This window comes from Leptonychotes weddellii, chromosome 10 (assembly GCF_054177405.1).
Source record: "Leptonychotes weddellii isolate Sample4059 chromosome 10, ASM5417740v2, whole genome shotgun sequence".
NCBI classification, from domain to species: domain Eukaryota; kingdom Metazoa; phylum Chordata; class Mammalia; order Carnivora; family Phocidae; genus Leptonychotes; species Leptonychotes weddellii.
In genome coordinates, this window is record NC_138378.1 from 82103203 (window position 1) to 82125122 (window position 21920).

Sequence of the window (21920 nt, forward strand, 5' to 3'; positions counted from 1 at the left end):
CCCTTCTATTACAATATTCTCTCTGACCACTACCCAGTCATCCAAATTTTCACTTTGAGCATTTATTAAATCTCAGGCATGTATGAGAAACTCTACATTCATTATTTTATTTAATATTTATTAAAAATCTTTGAAACTGGGCGCCTGGGTGGCTCAGTTGGTTAAGCGACTGCCTTCGGCTCAGGTCATGATCCTGGAGTCTCTGGATCGAGTCCTGCATCGGGCTCCCTGCTGGGCAGGGAGTCTGCTTCTCCCTCTGACCCTCCCGACCCTCCCCCTCTCGTGCTCTCTCTCTCTCAGTCTCTCTCTCTCAGATAAATAAATAAAATCTTAAAAAAAAAAAATCTTTGAAACTGACAGGGTTATCCCTAGTTTACAAAATAGGATGTTTAAGATCTAGATGTTAAGCCACTTGCCCAAAGTAACAAAATAGAGGCTACTGCCAAGGATATAGTATAGGAAATAATACAAAATGACTTTCTTCACACATCTTAAATGTAGTGCTTCAGACAGCATTAAAAGTTCTATTAATAAATGCTTTTTAATTAGTTGCCATGTGTCTTCTATGATTAGGACACATTTCCATGTGGTTTTTTTTTTTGTTTTTTTCCTTCCCGGGATGGGAAATAACTACATAAGAGAAATGATTCTCAAGCTTTTTTATCTGGCACTTACTCTTAAATTTATTGAGGACTCCAAAGAGCTTTTGTTTATATAAGTTATATGTACTGATATTTACCACATTAGGAATTAAAACTGAGGAACTTTAAAAATATTTAAATAGAAATTCATTCTAAAATAACACTGTAACTCATTATATACTAACAAAAACAAACTATTTTAGTGCAAAATGTCTACATTTTCCAAAACAAGAACCCATGAAAATGGTGACTTTTTTTTTACATTTTTGGAAATCTTTAATGTCAGGTTTCTGGATTCTCTAAATTGTCATATCTGCTTCTGCATTCTCTGTATTTCAATATCTTACACCATGCAGTCTCTGGATATCTCCCTGGACATTCATAAAAGGATGAATGAAAAGACATCTTAGTATTATTAGAAAAGTAGTTTTGACCTCACAAGCCCTCTGAAGTGAGTGCCACACTGTAAGAATTGCTGTCCTGAGGAAAACTATGTGAGATGCTGAGGAGAAAAAAAGAAGGAAGAGAATAGTAAATATAACACTGGAATCAAAAGGGAATTTACTTGCTGTTTAGAGAGGAAGAGCTAGTGGTGTCAAGAAAATCTAGTGACTCAGTCATTAGAGGAAATCTACTATTGATCACCTATATCACCTTAGGTGTATCACATAACTACTCCAGGGACCTTTATTATAAAATAAGAGATTTACGGTGGGGGAGACAAACCATGAGAGACTATGGACTCTGAGAAACAAACTGAGGGTTCTAGAGGGGAGGGGGGTGGGGGGATGGGTTAGCCTGGTGACGGGTATGAAAGAGGGCACGTACTGAACGGAGCACTGGGTGTTATACGCACACAATGAATCACGGAACACTACATCAAAAACTAATGATGTAATGTATGGAGATTAACATAACATAATAAAAAAAATAAAAATAAGAGATTAAACTATAGTCTCAAGCTTCTTCTGTAATGTGAAGATTCTATCATTTTGCAAAATCAAGATATTCTTGGAGTTTCTTCCCACTGCTATCCTAAAGGTTTTGCATAGCAGTTGGAGGATATGTATAAGAACAGGAATGTTTGGGAGTGTAATTGGTCTTATCTGAGAAGACCTCTAAGATGGTTATTGCTCCTTGAGGACCAGAGAAGAGAAGATGAATAAAGAAATTTGGGATTCGCCATTGGTTCCCAGAATAGATGCATTTAAATCTTTTAACAACCAGGAGTGGTTGTTAAGCCTTTTAACCTGAAAGGGTGCTTACATGGGAGAGAATTCACTGGCCGGTAGAACAGAGCAATGGTGACTGGGATCAACCTGGGTATAATTTGAAGGCTCTTTAGTCATGGTCACTTTTGATCTACATCTACACATGGCTTGTATTTAGTTACTACTTTATACAGTTACCAGTTTACCTGAAATTCTTATCCCTTTTAGCCATATTTGTGTATACATTTAGGATATATAACCATAGAAAATTATCAAAACAATGAATTAAACATTAGTACAATCGTCTTAACTAAACTACAGACCTTATTTGAATTTTACCATTTTTTCCCTAAAATATTTTTTCTGTTCCAGCATACAATACAGGATTTCATATTGTATTTAGTTTCCATGTTGCCTTAGTCTCCTCCAGTCTGTGACAGTTTCTCTGTCTTTCCTTGCTTTTCCTGACCCCAGCACTTTTGATGAATGTTAGTCAGTTTGGGTTAGCCTGATGTTTCCGTGTGATTAGAATGATATTATGAACTTTTGTCAAGAATACAAGACAAGTAATGTCATGTCTTTTTTAGTAGAGTATATCAAGGGCACGATGTCAGTGTGTCTTATTACTGTGATGTTTACTTTGACCAACTAGTTAAGGTGGTATGTACTAAGTTCTACTATATTGTTAACAATTTTCCCTTTGATAAATATTACTTTCTTTTACGTTGAGACTGCAGATATCCTTTTTCTCCTCCCATTTTTGCCTACTGATTTTGGCATGCATCAGTGGATCTTGCTTGCAACGATTATCACTGTGTTGTACCCATAATGATAATTTTGGACTTTCCACATTCCTTTTTTATTATCAATTGGAATTCTTATATAAGGATGAGGAGCTGCCATCTGTTTCTTCTCTCTCATTTATTTTTTTTAACTACATATTTATATCCATATGAACTCATATATATTTACTTATTCTATGGGTCATAACCAGTGCTATCATTATTTATTTTGTCACTCAGATTGTTCCAGCTTTGAAACATTCAGCTCCTTCAGGTTGGCTTCTGTGTTCTTTTGGCATGCTCTCATTTTTTTCCCCCCAATGCTTCTTTAACTCCTAGAGGATATATTTGCAAATAAAAACTCTCACCTAATCTACTCTTTTAAGTTAAGTGACATTTTTACCACAAATAAGAAAGTCCCTTTTTAAAAGGAAACCCATCCTATGCAGAGTTTGCCAATGCTTGACAATCTTTCCATTTTAAATGATTCTGTTACCAAAAACTAAGCAACTGTATCATCTATAAAAAGTCACATCTCAAAAAAAAAAAAATGTCACATCTCCACATTTAACAAATAAAAGATTCTACCCTATTCAAAATTATCCAGTGAACGTCCTTCTAGTGAAGTTTTACTCTGGTTTTTAAGCCTCTTAAAAACGTAAGAATGCAATATGTTTCATTTGCTTTGTAAGAAAAGTTTTTTGACATTATAATAGAAGTTTTCCAAACAGATTTTTACATAAAAGTTTGAACAATAGTTAAAAAGAGAGAAAAATAAGTAAACTAAATTATTATGTAGCATGGCTGAAATATTATTTTCATTTAGATCTATGTCCCTTTATGGACTATCATTTTCAGTTGGCAAATAGCAAACCGCATAGAGAAATTAAGTTAACTCAGAACCAGACATTGGAGCCATTGTATCACAAAGCATCCAGTCAGTATTTTCAAATTACAAAATAAATTTAATCAAATTTCTCTCACTAAAATTATTGAAGTGTTATACCATTAAACAATATAACAGATTTTTAAACTTTTATTTAGATCTTGAACTCACATTTTTCACATTTCATAATGTAAATAATATATTACAATAAAATCATACCTATAAGATTCATAAATATGCAAATAACAAAGTATAGTCACTTTTTAAAAATGGGATGATCAAAAATTTGAAAAGAGTGCTCCAAACTTACTTACACTACCTGGAAGCCTACAATTCTGTACATAAAATGTTACAGACTTTTGCTCTGTCTTGCTTATAACAAAGCCTACTATTTGTAGGAGCTACCACCCAAAAGGAAAACATTAAATTCAGCCCTTACTTGATCCCTGTGCCCTGCCAAGTTGTTTTCTGAGAATTGAGTATCTAGGAACAGATGGCAGCAGGAGGAAGAGGGGGCACCAGTCCTCCACCTGGCTCACAAATGAATAGCTGCTCCATTTTCTAGAGCTGCAGAACACAGGTTTCTGAGTCTGCAAATGGAAAATGTAATTTACAATATTATTTCAGGATGGTGAGAGTTTCAGGAGATTTCTGGGCAGCTAGTGAGATAAAACATAAATTTGTTTTTTCTCTTTTTAAACCAGGTATGTTCATTAGAGCATCGTTCCAGTTTCTCAAATTACGTTGATTATCAGTTTTATAGTTTAGTGTTGTGAGCTTTTGTACTTTTGTTGTGGTTATTGTTACGTCTTTGATAGAATTTTAATAATAAAATGAGAGAGTGAGCAATTGTAGGAAGATAACGGAATATAACACTGGGAATGCATATTAGTGTTTTATTATTTTCTGTAAACATTTTCAGTATGTTTCTTCAAAGTTAATTGTTCAAAGACACTTTCTTACAAAAGCTTTCCATTGAGATTATCCTAACTGCATTAAGCTAATTGAAAATATATACCAAACTGATTCATCTCAGTTAGGATTCAGAATATAAATGACACATTTTTTCGACATAGACTTTTTTTTTTTAATGTTAGAAGTCACCAGCTGTAGGGAAAATATTCACACCAGAAATACCAAGAATTTATATAACATAATTCACCTTTTTTTTAAAAAAATTTCATCTTACCTGCTTTAAGAATTAATAAAGATGAAATATTTTTATTTCAATGAGCATTTCTCCCTTCAACCCCTTTCATCTTTACTTTGGTCCTGCAGGGTGAAAAATGCTTTGAGCTATGTTATAGATCTCTGAACTTCATAGAAGACTGATATTACATCATCCTAATGAGAAATCCACTCCAAATATCAAAAAAGCATAGAAATATATCCCAGGAGAAAACTCCAGATACCCAAATTACTTCAAGTTGGGCTGAAGAGTAATTCAATTAAAAATTTTGTAGACCTCTATTAAGAGAATGGCCTGGACTATTAGTCATCATTTGCAGGTTCTTCCTTAAGCAAAATAAGAAGTTAGGAGTTTGTTTTAGGTAGCTTCCAATTTCTCCTTCAGTATTTTTGTTTGTTTGTTTGTTTGTTTTAATCTAGATGTCCAGTCCTCTGCAGATCCCCTTCCAGTATAGCTTTTTCACAAGGAGAAAATAATTAAAATAATAATTAGAATTAGAATAAATATTTAAAAAATAATTAGAACCAGTTTGTCTTACGATATTGAATTAGAATTGATTTAGCATTTATTTGAAACCCAATGTCACATTTATTATATCTCTGCATATCTACAAAAGCTCTGCTTTGGACATTTTACTATCAAATTTTAATGGGAGATGGGGTTAAAACTCAAAAAGCTTAAACAACTTCCTTAAAGTTGCAGTGCAAAAAATTCCCAGATCCAGAGGTACATACAAATTTAAATCATCTTTCTCAAATTCTAGAATATATTGTTACATCATTTTTCCTCAAAAATATTTTAGAATATTTCAGAGTTTGCAGGCTTTGTTTGGTTTGCCCTCAAATCATGTACATAGCATTGACAAAATGTGTACACTCTAGAATCTGACTACTCAGGTTTAAACACCAGCCCTGACATTTGCTAACTATGTGAATTGGGTGAATTGTACTCAAATTCTCTGCATCTCAATATGTTGAACAAGAAAATATGCACAAAACATAATATCCATTCAAGGATTTACTAAGAGAATTACGAAGTAATTTATGTAAAATATTTAGCACAATACCTGTCACATAAAAATCACCTAAAAATCTTTGAGTTAAATGATTTATTAAACTGTAAGCTCCAATAGGGCTAAAGAAATGTTTTTTAACTGCTATATCTCTATAACTTCACCCAGCCCAGTCACTGGCACAAAATAAGAAACTCCGCTTTGGGGCGCCTGGGTGGCTCAGTTGGTTAAGCAACTGCCTTCAGCTCAGGTCGTGATCCTGGAGTCCCAGGATCGAGTCCCACATCGGGGAGTCTGCTTCTCCCTCTGACCCTCTCCTCTCTCATGCTCTCTCTCACTCTCTCTCTCTCAAATAAATAAATAAAATCTTTAAAAAAAAAAAAAAGAAACAGCTTTGTATGGAATAAATGAACAAATGAATTAATGAATCAATGAGTGAATGAGTGCAGTGTCTTATCCAAATGACTTGCTTGTTGAAAATAATAATAAAATTACATGAGATTTTGATTGATTCATTGTCATGAATCTGTTCCAGATGCTTGAAACATATGGATGTTCAATAAATACAACTGAAAATGCTGAAGCCTATGTTTTTCATGAAGAGTCAGCAGGTTTTCAGTAGGGGTATTTCATTATTAAGCCCTGTTACTTTCTCTTTCACCTGTTAAAGACATATGTAAGGGAAAATATAAGACTTTGAAAATTTTATTGAATTTTACTCATTACACCTGCATGCAATAGAACTGGTTATGTCTATAATCTATGAACCATTTTTACGATGCTGGTTAATGGGGCTTTTTTTTTTTTTAAAGATCTTATTTATTTATTTGACAGAGAGAGACAGTGAGAGAGGGAACACAAGCAGGGGGAGTGGGAGAAGGAGAAGCAGGCTTCCCGCGGAGAAGGGAGCCCGATGTGGGGCTCGATCCCAGGATCCTGGGATCATGACCTGAGCTGAAGGCAGACACTTAACAACTGAGCCACCCAGGCGCCCCTAATGGGGCTTTTATAAGACCTATACTTTAACATCACTTGAGTGTCAATGTCTACAGGTATAGTGTCCTAACAAATCAAATAATAATGTTAGGTGGTGTGAAAGATTATGTATTTTGGAAACCCGCCTTCGTTTAATTTTTACCTTGATTACTCAAAATTAATTTTGGATAAACGGGATGCATACCAGCCTGTCACTATGAATAAACACATTTTTGCCAAGCTTATGATATAATTTTATTGTTACATACAAGAATGACATCATTGGGCAATTGTCTAATCAAGGATTCCCAAATAGTTCGTCAATAATAAAATCAACATTTTTGACAAACATTACCTTAAAAGTTATTGACTTAAATATTTGATTGCAATTCTGTAAATTAGTTTAAATCATAGACTTACTTAGAAGAACACTTTCTAAGAAATGTATCTGCTCAACTTTAGCAGGAAATTGAGTGATTCGGGAATGCTTAGATGAGCAGTAGAAAATATCTGCTACGAAAAACTTTAGACTGTAAATAGTGTGGGTGAATTCTATGACGTAGACTGTGGCGATTTCAATCATCCATAATTATTTCTGAAGACTACTTTGTCCACAAATGCTCTTTGCATCCAATTCTATAGTGAATCAGACTAGTCAGTCATTTACAACTGATTAGGCTCCTGAATTTGTATAGGAATATGATGGCTTCTTCTATTTGCCACTAATTTGTATAAATCCACTCCTAATCAGAAAACTTGCAACTTGTACTCCAGATTCTTGCCAAAGCACATAATCTGAAATCTCATCTACCCACCTTTTATGAAAATCTCAGGAGAGACAGAAAGTGTCAAAAACAATTGCTTTTAAAATATAGGAGGTGTATTCATTTATCTATATATTTCAAATTTTACCTTTAAGGAAAGTCAGGCTAAGAATGGTGTTGAAATTTTCGGCCTGTTGTTATAAAATTGCTTTTTCAGCTTATGTTTAACAGTGAGGAATATTGTTAGGAAGAGGAATATTTTTGTCATGGTTCATTATGCTATAACACAGCAAATCTCTGGACCAAAAATAAATTAATTAAAATAAATAATCAGTTTTATTATATATCATATATATGTAAAGTATAAATATGTCTATATATAAAATAATAAATATTAATTATGTATATGCTATTTATATATATTTCCTCTGAGCCACTTTTAGGTTTTTTACTAATGAACTCATTGTATCTTATACCTTATCATATATATATATATTTTTTTGTCTGTTTATTTTTGTTTTCTGGAAGCTCAGAACCAAATTTGTAGCCCATGTCATCAAAAGCAAAAAAAAATTCTGCAAATATTTATTCATTAAGTTTACCCTACCTTTATCTTACTTTTCTACATCTATTTTTATTTTCCCTAATTTTTCATCTATTTAAATAGATAAATTTTCATCTAATTATATATATTTAATTATATTTTGATAAAAATTATATATATAAAACACATACACAAGCACATATCAGGTTACAAGAGGCTTTGCCATAACTCTGTTGCCTATGGTCTTGGCCTGGTCACAACAAAGTCCTTTTAGATTATCTAATACATATGTTCTCCAATTTTAAAGCTATCTGACCTCATAGTAACATTTAGTTCTCACCTTATCACCCAGCCTTTGTAAAAGGCACTTCCTTTGGCTTTCATGCACAGTGCTTTTCAGGATTTTCACACTTTTCACTCTTTTTTCTCATCCCTTAGACCTTTTCACAACTTCATTTGTGAGTTCTTAATTTTCTTATCTGTCAAGTGTTGATGTCCCTTTCTTCCTTTGCCATTTTAATGTTAAAATGGAATGATCACATCTATTTGTATAGTTCCAATCATCACTTGCTGATTATTTAAAAAATCCAAATATCTAAGCTAGCATCTCCTCTGTATTCCACACACAGTTGATTGTTGCCATAAAAATCTTAAAATCAGCATGTCCAAAATTAATCATGATCTTTCCTCTCCAAATCTGTTTTCCCTCCCAACTTCCCTATCTCAATAAAAGGCCGCAAGCCTAGAACTAGAAAATCACTCTTAAATCAGCATTCACTTCACAAGCCATATTCAGTCAACTACCAGGTTCTGACACCTCCAAATCCTAAATATTTCCCAAATTTACCTTCTCTTCATTCCCCTCAACTGCTGCAGGTCAGGCCAATACCATCTCTCTCCAGCATTATGATAACATCCCCTAACCAGTCTCCTGGTCTTTGCTGAAGCCTCTTCTCAATCGGTTCTGCAGTATGCAAATGGCTGTGATTCCCCTGTGCAGCCTGAATGAGGACCTTGTCGTAGATAGGAACATGAAAGGGCCAAGAAATGGATAGAAGCCACTGGTAGAAGGCACCTAGAGATGTAGAGTGATAGAAGACAATGCTGAAGAGTTTGGACCCAGTCAAAAAATGCAGGGCTTTATAGCCAGAGTAAGCATGTAAGCCTTTTATTCTAAGAGAAGTAGGATAGTACTGAAAGATTTTAGTGAAGTAAGCAGCATGATTATTTTTAAAATAAAGTACTGTGCCAATAGCAGAATCCACTCTGTAGCAGTGGTCTACAAAGTAAGATATGCAAGCTGATATATTAGAAGGAAAGAAAAAAAGTTAGAGCTACTATTTAGGTAGTCTCATTCTTTTAAATATCTATTTTTATACTTTTTAAATAACCAAAAGGCATATATTGAGGCATTGCTCAGAAATAATTTTCTCTAAGGATTAATGATCCAAAAAGTGTGTAGATAATTTGTATAGATGGAGGGAAACCATTTAGGCAGCTATTTCATTAGATAAATGGAGAGTATCTCATGTTATATTGGTAATGGCTAAGATAGAGTCAAATGGATTAATGAAAGAGATACTTAAAAAGTCCCTTCCTCATTATGGTCTAAATTAAAATGGACTGCAATAACACCAAAACATTTTCTAGTAATAATAAACATCACCTTGACAACCAAAGTTTAGAAGGGTTAAGTTTTAATGATTTCATGTCTTTTAGATCATGCTTATTAACCTGCTTTAGGAGTCAGAAAAGACAGAAGAAAAAGAAACTAAAACCTGAAAAGCTTATAAAGTTAGTAGTAACCTCTTAAAAGAATTAATAAAGTCACCTGATTCCTGAAGCTTACAGCAACAAAGAACAAATATGACAAAGTGCCAGTCTGGCTAAGCTCTAAATAATGACTTAGAGTTTGATAGTAGTAAACAGTCTTGTTTATTCCCTCCACAGTCCAGGTGTGAATTTATTTTTCTTGATGATTACCTTGAAAATCTACCAGCCATTTGTAGTTACAAATGTTCTAATACATCAAATTGCTTAGGAACTTCAAAATATTCATAATATTACCCCTTTCTTTAGAATTCCTATAAAATCGTCTTTCATTTGATATAAGAAAGTTATGTTTCTAAAAATTCCAAAAAGTGAAGAGATTTATTTTGATTTGTGAGCTATAGTAAGAATTTTGACTTCTTCCCAATCCCCTTTAAATCATCATGTTGATTTATGACATTTTTTAAAATTCAATTTAATTAACATATAGTGTATTATTAGTTTCAAGGGTATAATTTAGTGATTCATCAGTTTCATATAACACCCAGTGCTCATTACATCAAATGCCCTCCTTAATGCACATCACCCAATTACCCCATCCCCCCCGCCCACTTCCCCTCCAGCAACCCTCAGTTTGTTTCCTAGAGTTAAGTTTCTTACGATTTGCCTCCCTCTCTTTTTTTATCTTCATTTATTTTCCCTTCCCCTTCCCTATGTTCATCTGTGTTGTTTCCTAAATTCCATTATGAGCGAACTATTCCAATATGAGTGAAATCATCGGTATTTTTCTTTCTCTGACTGACTAGATCACTCAGCATAATATCCTCTAGCTCTATCCACACTGTTGCACAGTAGACTATTAGACCCCAGAATGGGAGAGGTTAGAGCTTTATTAAAACCAAATAACAAACTTAGTTTTTTGTAACATAATCCTGTATTATGGCAAAAAAGAATTCTATAAGATACAAATTCTTTATTCCTTAGAGTGCGCATTGGGGAAAGATGACCCACTGGGCACAAAAGCTACATGTTTTTCTGAAAAAGTTTTATATTCATAGCCTTAAAGTGGCCAGTATCTTATTTTTACTTAAAAGCTTTATATATTAGCTTCTTTCATTCATTAATCTGCTAAATGAAAGAAGCAAGATAAAGAAAATATTGCATTTTATATAATTATAGTACTTCTGGGAAGTACATCTAAAACATCATCTCTAGATCTTTTTCCCTTGTCTGTTATTTTCATGGACTGAAAACTGCCTTTTAGGTAAGTTAAAGATTGAAATTTTATTTCATATCATTTTGTAGCCATTCTTCTCACTGTAAAAATGCAATACACTGAAAAATCAAATTTAAGATATAATTTTTCTGAATTATTTTCAAAACCATACTTGAAATTCATAATTATACATTTTCAGAATGTGTCATTTAATATTTGAAGAGTTTCTAATAATAACATATTTATAATTCTTATGGAAGTACAAAATCTAAATATTAAGTAAATTTCAAACTTCAGCTCTCTTTATGAAAATCAATATGAATGCAGAGATAAACTACATTTCAGTAACAGGCGAGAGGTTTGCCAGTGAACCTTTTCAAACTATTCACATTATTTTCTGATGGCAAAGACATCTCAAAAGAAGCATGATATGGTCTATGAATACCATCAAACCTCCTTGCTGTCTTACATTCAGCAATAGATGGTAGATTTGCTTTTTATGACAAGATGAATATATTCCAAATGCAGCTGTTATAAAAGTAGCTGACATTATGAATAAGAAATGGGAAGAAGGGCATTTCTGTTGGAGCTAATTTTAGGAAACTAGACAGGCATCAGTTATTATTCAGAATAGTCAAGGATTATCTGAAAATCTAATATAGATTGCATTGCCACTACCAGTGACCTTTTACTTGCCATGGCTTCCTAGAAATGCGAGATTAAGTCAAGGAAGATGAAAAATAATTTGCTTACAGAATCTTGGAAACTTTCTTGAGCTCATGATGCCTGCCAGCAGTATAAGAGCAGGTAAAATAATGCCTCAAGCTCCAGAAAGTGTGTAAAATTTGAAAACAACACACATATGTAATATCTGCTTGTTCACAACATATCATTTTCTAGACCCTCTTCATATATCACTCATCATCATTGAACATAACCTATAGCTATCAAAGAACATACATTTAGAAGAGTGTAAGAAAGAGCTTATTATTTCTGCAAATTCCAAATCAAAGATACTTGCCTACAAATGGTGTTGGCCTTAAGGATTTTCACCCAGTATACTTAAATAATTAAGAAACTTAATTACATTTGCAAAATTCCTCTTCCTATATAACAACATAATCATGGGAGTAAACTATATTTTATTAACAAGTCTTCTTCATATTTAAGGGGTGAGGATTACATAGGATTTGTACACCAGGGAACAGAAATCTGTGAGTCATCTTAGAATTCTTCTATAGAGAATTTTACAACTGTATACTCCCTTTTCTTTCTTCCCATCACTTTTGCTATTTTCTTATATGTTGGACTTCTTTTTCAACTGAGAAAACTTCATACACAGAGTAAGTAAATATTTTTGTTCATATTTACCCCAAGGCAGAACATTCGTATATGATAATAAACTCAAAGTAGTCATATTTTCTTAAACTCAGTAACAATGACATTGGGTACGTCATTTCCAAGGATGATCTATGGAGTACCCAGAACCCCAAATACATCATCTTGAGAATGACTTTGGACAAGTTTCTTGTATTAGTTTCGTGGGGCTACTATAACTACCACAAACTAGATGGCTTAAATAACAGAAATGTATTGCCACACAGTTCTGAAGGCTGAGTTCAAAATCAAAATGTCAGCAGGGTTGGTTCCTTCTGAGGGCTGTGAGAGTAAAACTGTTCCATGCCTCGCTCTCGTTTACTTTCTGGTAGCCTCAGGCATTTTCTGGCCTGTAAATGGTATCCTCCCTATGTACTGACATCATCTTCCCTCTACGTGCATCTGTATCCAAGATTGCCCTTTTTATAAGGAAACAAGTCATAATGGATTAGGGCCCACTCTAATGACCTCATTTTAACTTAATTAATTCTGTACATACCCTATCTTTAAATAAGGTCACACTGAGGTACGGGGGGGTGGGGTGGTGGTTAGGATTCCAACATATCTCCTTTGAGGAGACACAGTAAGTCCATAACATACCTCTTACTGGTATTGTGAGAGAATTTCCTACTTAGGTGAAAGTAGATAAAATGGGGAAATGTATAGTTAAAGTGCAAAATTGGTACTATAACATAAAACTGAATTTGTAAAACTTGTATTAATATAATGCCCACAGTTCTTTTCTTTGGTCCTGTAGTGTACAGAATCATCATCTTCTATAGTTAAAACAACCAGGAGAAAACAAAACAAGACAAAAATCCTCAAGTTAACAACTTCAAATTAGCTTTGTTTTTTTTAAAGATTTTATTTATTTATTTGACAGAGAGAGACACAGCAAGAGAGGGAACACAAGCAGAGGGAGTGGGAGAAGGAGAAGCAGGCTTCCTGCTGAGCAGGGAGCCCGATGTGGGGCTTGATCCCAGGACCCCGGGACCATGACCTGAGCCGAAGGCAGATGGTTAATGACTGAGCACCCCTTCAAATTAGCTTTAAATTATTACAATATACTAAGGAAAATTATCATTAGCATGTTAAATTTTTCTATTACAATACCTACTATAAGACCAGTTTTAACACATGCACACATATATTCAAACATATTTGACTTACAAATATTAACACTTAAAAAATTTTTAAGCTATTGTCCCAAGTAAACAGTTTATTTATACAAGAAAGACACTAGTTTCTCAAACAAATAGACTGTGTAAGTAGTGATTCACAAACATTAGGGGATGCACAGCAGCATTCCTGCTTCCCAGGAAATAATACTCTTTATCTGGTAAGCTTTGACCCCTACTTACAAAGGGAAAAACTCTGAGTCATTTGGTTGCAGTTGAAAATTTGTTAAGAATTCATTCTAATTTATTGCCAGCTTTGAGTCCTATTCCTGCGGTGTTTTCAGCTCCCAGGCTCATAATGCTACAAAACCCCTGTTGTTACTTTTACCTGGAGGAAGATGTTCTTTTCGAAGGATTTTTAACTAACATCCTTAACTAATACAATAAAAAGGAAATGAAAAATTATTAAAAGAAAAATGTACAATTTACTTTCTGTCATTTTACCCCCAGAAACGTAATATATATTAGTCTCATTCCATTCTGACTTGATGGCATCACTCAGAGACAACTTCAAGTTGAAGCTGAGTTTTCTAGCCTCGCTGATTTCCACAGTCCCTTATCCTCCAATGTAGATGTTCTACATTCATGTGATATGAACTATAGTTGGTAAAGAGAAGGAAGGAAGGGAGGGAGGGAGAGAAGGAGGGAAATATGAATTCCAGCTTTACCAGCAAGTATGATCAGGTGTGGCACCCCTATCTCTGCCCCTTCTTCCCTGAGAATGCCTCCTTAGTCCTATTTTCTCAGTAGAATCCTTATTATTAATTAAAAATTATTCAAATAAAAATCTACTTTTCTCCATTACCCAGAAAGTTGCAGATATGTGCATTCTTGTCAGATGAGTGAATCATTTAATTAAGCCTCAGGTCAGTTTTGGGAAATTTGATTCTCTAACCCAAATGAAAAGATAATATGTGTCATGTGGGACTATCCTACTTAATGCCCTATATTTTTATGAGCAATTTTTTTCCAGCCAATCCTGGAAATGTTAAAGGACTCTCGATTCAGGACCAGACATGATCTTTAATAAGTGGAGCAAATGCATCTTTGTGCAGTCCACAAATGGCAAATTAAATTGTTTCAAGCATTGTCAATGGATGTCACCTGATGCCAGAATCCTCATTACTTTATTTTTCCTGACTGACAAAATTAGGACAACTTTTACTTGCTAATATATGAGTTCTGCCAGAACCATGTAGACTTCATAAACTCTCAGAGTTAATTCAAAAGAGATAGGGAACACTTTGTTCCCCAAAACCTACAGATTTCAAAATGCCAGCTGGTCGCATAGAAACAGTGTAATTTCCTAGACATTACTCAAAAGAATAAATATTGACAATTTTTAGAAAGATTAAGCCATTGTTTCTTAAAGTATATGTTACAGTTCAAGATACAAGCCCGATTTACTCAGACTCACCGAACTCCTGGGACCTTGGCCTCTCGCTCACCAGAGAGCCCTGGGTGCCACTATCACAGCCCTTTGGCTGAATATCCCCTGCTCTGGTAGCCTCCTTCACCAGAGGATTGGGTTTTGACAGTATCCATTGTGCCCATTGCGACAAGAGACACTTTAGTTCAAGCATGCAGGTCCTAGCCATCTAGAATGGATGGATGTGGCTTCTCTCTTCACTGAGAGTCTCATATGAAAGATTGCACTGTGAGTCGTAAGATCTAGTTTCTCAAGCAGATGCATGGGGGAAGTCAACTCAACTTGAAAGCATAGTGGAATTAATGTGCTTTAAGGCAAATTTTGACTGACGAGAGACAAGACATAAGGAGGCCTAGCAGATAAATGTATCTCCCTTGTTTCTCCACAGTGACCCAGTGTGAAAAGGTAACACATGACATGTTTGAAGATGACCCACTTGATCTCACAAATGCCCATGTCTACTCATGAAGTTGTGGCTAGCTCAGTAACGCATCACATTGCATTTACTTTCCCTGCTAACCTGCCTCACTTCCCTTTCCCCATCACTTTTACTCCCCTGTAACTGCACCTCCCAAGAAATTATTAGTGTGTTTAAGTTTTGGAACATAGCTTCTAGAGGTGTTATTGCCTTTATTGTATAAATAAGGAAACTGCATTAGTCTGTTTAGATTGCTATAACAAAAAATACTATAGACTGGGTGGCTTAAATAACAAACATTTATTTCTCGCAGTTCTGGAGGCTGGGAAGTCCAAGATCAAGACACTGGCAGATTCAGGAGCAGATGAAAGCCCACTTCCTGGTTCATAGGTAGCAGTATTTTCTTACTGAATCCTTATGTGATACAAGAGGCTACGGACCTCTCTGGTGTCTCTTATAAATCCACTAATCCCATTCATGAGGATTCCCTATGACCTAATCACTTCTCATAGGCTCCAACCCCCAAAAACCTAATATTGGGAATAGTTTTATTTCAACTTATGAATTTGGGGGGAGAGGGGGACTCAACCATTCAGTCTATGGCGAAATGTATGTAGAATGAGTCTAAATTGCAAGTAGTGGAAGATCAAGATGTCGGGGCACCTGGGTGGCTAAGTTGTTAAGCACCTGCCTTCGGCTCAGGTCATGATCCCAGGGTCTTGGGATCAAGCCCTGCATCGGGCTCCCTGCTCCACAGGAAGCCTGCTTCTCCCTCTCCCACTCCCCCTGCTTGTGTTCCCTCTCTCGCTGTCTCTCTCTCTCAAATAAATAAATAAAAATCTTTAAAAAAAAAAAAAAAGATCAAGGTGTAGAGTTTAAGTCCCTGAATTTCTACTTTGAGGCACTTTCCTTTACATTATACAGCCTTTAAATATAAATGAGAAAAATACAGTTTAAGAAAAAACCCAAATCAACTTGTGAGCCTTACCAGTCCAATTTATCATGTAACCTTAATCAAATTTACTGGAGCTATCAAAACTCCATTTTACTTTACATGCAAGCACCACCTTTTCCTGTTCTGTCAGCCGAGAGGGGAAAAAAAATGTCCATGTACATCCTTCTCTTTTATTGATGGTGTAATGCAGTGTTCTTTCCTGACATAATGAAAAGGAAGATTGAAATCAGAGAGAGACAGAACTCCAGAAGAGAAGCAAGACTTCGGCCTTTTTTTTTTTTCCTCCTAAGGATAATTCCTGTCAAGATCAGATAGCTTCTCCAGGATTGGTAGAAATGCACCCTGCAATACAGCTTTTAAAAGGAGTCTCATATCACCAAGATTCCAGAATTAATTAACTGAATTAGATAATTTACTCTTCTTGACAGAACATCCTATAATCCAATCCACATTTTTCTAGCCCTAACTTTGATTTTCACTAACAATCTGGTTAGTAATCGCTCTAAATTCACTCTAATATTTACTGTTGAATGTCTTCTGCCTATATTCCTTATGCTCAATGCTGACTTAAATGTGTTGTCTGTTCTAGCATACAATGTCTGAAGAGTATTCCTCTGGTAGAACACCCATGATTTTATTTTAGATAGATCCAGCTTTAGGGAACAAGAAATATCTTCTAGAGTTTACTTGCTCTTGGGTTAAATCACAGCCATTTATGTTACTATTTGTTGGTCCAGTGACTTATTGCTGTGCATAACTGTTTTGGAATAAAAAAAAATCACTTGCGTACAGAAATGTCACAGATACATGTCCAGAGCCTTATCAAATGGCCAATATTAATTGATCCCCTATTACGTGTTGAGCATAGCACTTGGTATGAGCCACACTTTGAAGCCTGAATATTCAAAATAATATATGTGAAACAATAGCAAACATAAATAGCATATATTTAAACGCGAAATGTTGTGTTAACAGCATTATTTTTTACCTCTATATTGAATACTAATTGTCATGTTCCTCTGCAATTGCCCGATAAACGCACTGGAAATGAACTCAAAGAGAAAGTTATGTTAACTTTGAAGTACAGTGTTTACCATTTGAGACACAAGGTTTCATCTTCTGAAATTATTATTTTTGAAAGTATATGCTAAATGATCAGTACAACTAGTTACACAAAATCTTTGCCTAATGCAATACTCTTTAGGATCTTATGTCCCCAATTCTTGATAGATCACATAATCATAATTCTAATTAAAATCGAAGAAATATTCTGGAGTCAAAATGCTTTAATATGGATATAGATTTTTATCCCAGAAACAATGTCATACTGTTTATAAATAAAATGAACTATATCAAAATGATGATGATGACAGGGGCTGACAATTAAAAAATTTACCTTGGGCATTAAAGTTAGGTCACCTTTGTGGGCTTTACTTACAATTTCTTTTTGTTTGGTTAGTTGATTGGTTTTGATTTTTAAATGATTGTGATAGCTTAGAGTAGTAGTTTGTCCAAAAGTTTCCAATGTGCTTATAAGAATAACATAAAGAATCCTGTTGGATTCAGTTTAAATATTTTCCAAGAATATGTTCGGCCTTGACTGAAAATACTACCCGTTATAGTTAATTACATGTGTTTAATTGACTGGGCCATGGGGTGCTCAGATATTTTGTCAAACATTATTTTTGGTGTTTCTGTGAGGATATCTTTAGATGAAATTAACATTTATATCAGTGGACTGAGTAAAACAGATACCTTCCCTAAAGTACATACTCCTCATTCAGTCAGTTGAAGGCTTGAATAGAGCAAAAAGGCTTACCATCCCCTGAGTAAGAGAGAATTCCTGCCAGACTGCCTTTAACCTGGGACATCGGGTTTTTCCTGTCTCTGATTCAAACTAAAACATTGGCTTTTCTTGGGCTGTGAAACTGTGGCCTTCAGACTGAAATAATACCCCCACTTTCCTGAGATGCCAGTTTGCTGACTTACCTGCAGATCTCAGGACTTGTCAGCCTCTATGATTACATGAGGCAATTCTTCAAAATAAACCGATCTCTTTATCTCTGTGTGTATGTATATATTCATGTGTACATATATATAGTTAAAAAGCAAAACTCAACAAAGTAAATTTGAAGACCTAATTGGCTTTATGAAACAATTCATGAATCAGGCAGCATCCCATCTTACAAATGGAGGGGTACTCTGATGTGGTGTTCAAAATGGAAGGTTTTTATAGAAGGGAGGGTGTGGCAAAAAAGTTTTTCAAAAAAGGAAAGAAAGGATTGTTCCAGGCAAGATCACCTTTCTTTAGGGGGGAAGGGAAGAGGACCTTATTATGCAAATTACTTCATGTTCCTTTGAGGGATGGAAAGGCCACAGATTACCTCATTGGTGCTGATCAGAAAATTCCTGACTGGTTAAGACTTACATTTCTGGGGGATGTTGAAACTGTAGTCAGGTTAGGTATTAAACCCAGGTTTGTTTGTTTGTTTGTTTGTTTGTTTGTTTTAAGATTTATTTATTTATTTGACAGAGAGAGAGACAGCGAGAGAGGGAACACAAGCATGGGGAGTGGGAGAGGGAGAAGCAGGCTTCCCGCGGAGCAGGGAGCCCGATGTGGGGCTCGATCCCAGGATGCTGGGATCATGACCTGAGCAGAAGGCAGACGCTTAATGACGGAGCCACCCAGGCTCCCCTTAAACCCAGTTTTGATGACTTGGTCTGATCCAAGTGATGCCATATGGGCCTGTGGTTTTCTTTTGGATGATATATATGTTCTATTGGTTCGGTTTCTCAGGAAAATTCTGATGAATAAATTACTCCTTGGCTCAACTTTGAGAAACATTATGGTAAGTTTCTTTCTAAAACACATTCTGACCAGATTCATCAAATATTATACAAAGATAGTATTTTTTTCTCAATTGTCAATTAAAGCATATAAGTGTATGTTTAACTGACAATATATAATTGTTTCATAATTGGTACTAGAAATAAAATTCCAACTCAAATTCTTTGCATAAATAAGATATAAAATTATACAGAATGTGTTGCTTTAGTTGTATGACAAAAGCCTTCTAAACATGCTCAACTTCAAGTAAAGGTAAATTTATCTTAAAGTTCTTTATAAAATAACAATATTTTTAAAAAGTCATTTATTTCTCTGTTTCTATGTTATACAAGTATATTTTTGGTTTAAAAATTCCTTCTTCTCAGTAGTAAAATATTTATTTTTTGAATACCTATAAATTACACAAAATATTTTTATATCTCTCAAATAAGAATGCATAGCCATATGCCATAGGATCACAGTACAACTTTCATCAGCAATCACATTGCTCAGTCTCTAAATGTCAAATTATAATTGGCATTTAAGAAAATTGCTTCAGGATATATATCACATATCTTTTTAAATACCATTGGTATTTTTAGCCATTATTTCATTACTACTAAATTGAGTACTACTGTCCAATTAGACATTAATTACCAGTCTAAATATGGTTAATGTTCTAACCAGGATGTCACTAGGCATTTTAATTTTACTAAATTAAATGCAATGAAATTTAACTTTGCAGATTTCACAATTCAAATACTCCTTTAATTATAAAGGTTTATTTGAATGGAATAGAACAAATGCTCTCTAACCTTAAAACTCTGGTGGAATTAAACATGATATTTAGTGGAATCACCACAGGAGCTCGGGAGGAAAAGGACTGTTACGAGATCTTATAAAAAATCTCCCACTCAACACCATACAATCTCTCCCATATTCAAACCAACCCCAGCTTCAACAACTCCAGCAACAAAAGGTTCTAAGTATTGTGAATGTCTTCCTTTTATTAAACAAAATATTCTCACTGTAATTTCTGCCATTTGGAGCACAGTAGAATAAATATATTATCCCTTTCTTTTTTTTAATTTTTTTTATCTTTAAAGATTTTATTTATTTATTTGAGAGAGAGAATGAGATAGAGAGAGCATGAGAGGGGGGAGGGTCAGAGGGAGAAGCAGACTCCCTGCTGAGCAGAGAGCCCGATGTGGGACTCGATCCCGGGACTCCAGGATCATGACCTGAGCCGAAGGCAGTCGCTTAACCAACTGAGCCACCCAGGCGTCCCTATATTATCCCTTTCAAGTAGTTGATGACAACTGCCCTATTATTCCCCTGCCTTACTCTCTCTAGGTTACCTAGATATAATTCAGTATACCTTCATCAGTTTTGTTGCTTCCTCCCTTCTGGTCAATATATGTCCTTCTTATAATAGGGACCTCTGATATGAGAATGACATAAAGCCCCCTTAATTCACACTCTCTTTTAAACATAATAAACCATACCCTCTAAAGAACTATCAAAAACACCTATAATGCAAGAGATGGCATTGCCATCTCTTTTTGTACCAGAATACTTTTTTAAAAATTAAATTCTAATTGTTTTAGAGCCTTCTATCTTGTAGGTAACATAAGATACTGGAGATTCATCCTTGTCTTAAATTTCTGCTTGTGTATATTAAAACAATAAAATGAGCACTTAACTTAAAACAAATAGGAAAATGGCAAAAAAAAAAAAAAAAAAAAAGAAAGAAAAGGCAGTGACTTAGAGTGTCCTTTTAGGTCTACAAACAAATTTAGTCCAAAAGGTACCAGAGCTATGAAAGAAACTGACAAAAAGAAACAAGAACATTGAAACCATCTATTTTAAGCATTGTTTCTCAACAAGGTCTGAAGGTCAATATAGCTACAAAATGTGATGACTCAGAAATCAGGGGAGATTTCTCTGATATGAAAGCATAAATACAGGGGCACCTGGGTGGTTCAGTCATTAAGCGTCTGCCTTTGGCCTAGGTCATGATCCCAGGGACCTGGGATGGAGCCCTCCATCGGGCTCCCTGCTCCACGGGAAGCCTGCTTCTCCCTCTCCCACTCCCCCTGCTTGTGTTCCCTCTCTCGCTGTCTCTCTCTCTGTCAAATAAATAAATAAAATCTTAAAAAAAACCGTAAATACAACATTCAAAAATAAAATTGAGATAATGAATGGCATACAGTTTACTATAGAAAACAAAATTAAACTCAGAGAATAAAGAGATGAATCTGAAGTATAAAAGAGAAAGAGCTAAGAAATTCAATATATGAATATTACAAATTTCAAAGAGAGAAATGAACAGATAAGGAGACATACTTAAAGTAATAATTGGGGAACTGTTTCCTTATCTAAAGAAAATAGGTCATTTCTACAAGCCAAACAATAATAGAAATACCTATGAAACATTTCTTACTGAATTATTTTAATTTCAAGATTAAGGAAATAAATCATGCAAGTGTCAAGAATAAATAAAAAAAGGAAAACGAAGGAACAACTGAGCAAAATGGCAAAATCAAGGCAAAAGCATCAGCCCGGAGCACAGCTCTAAGATTCTAAGAGAAAAAAAAACACTGTGAACTAAAATCCACATTATTATTCACATGTACAAAGTACAGGAAAATAGCACATTACTTATATATCCTCACCTCCAAATTCTCAGAGATATTTTTCAAGGCTTACTGCTCAGACCTCTATTCTGTAACTGGCTGATGAGATC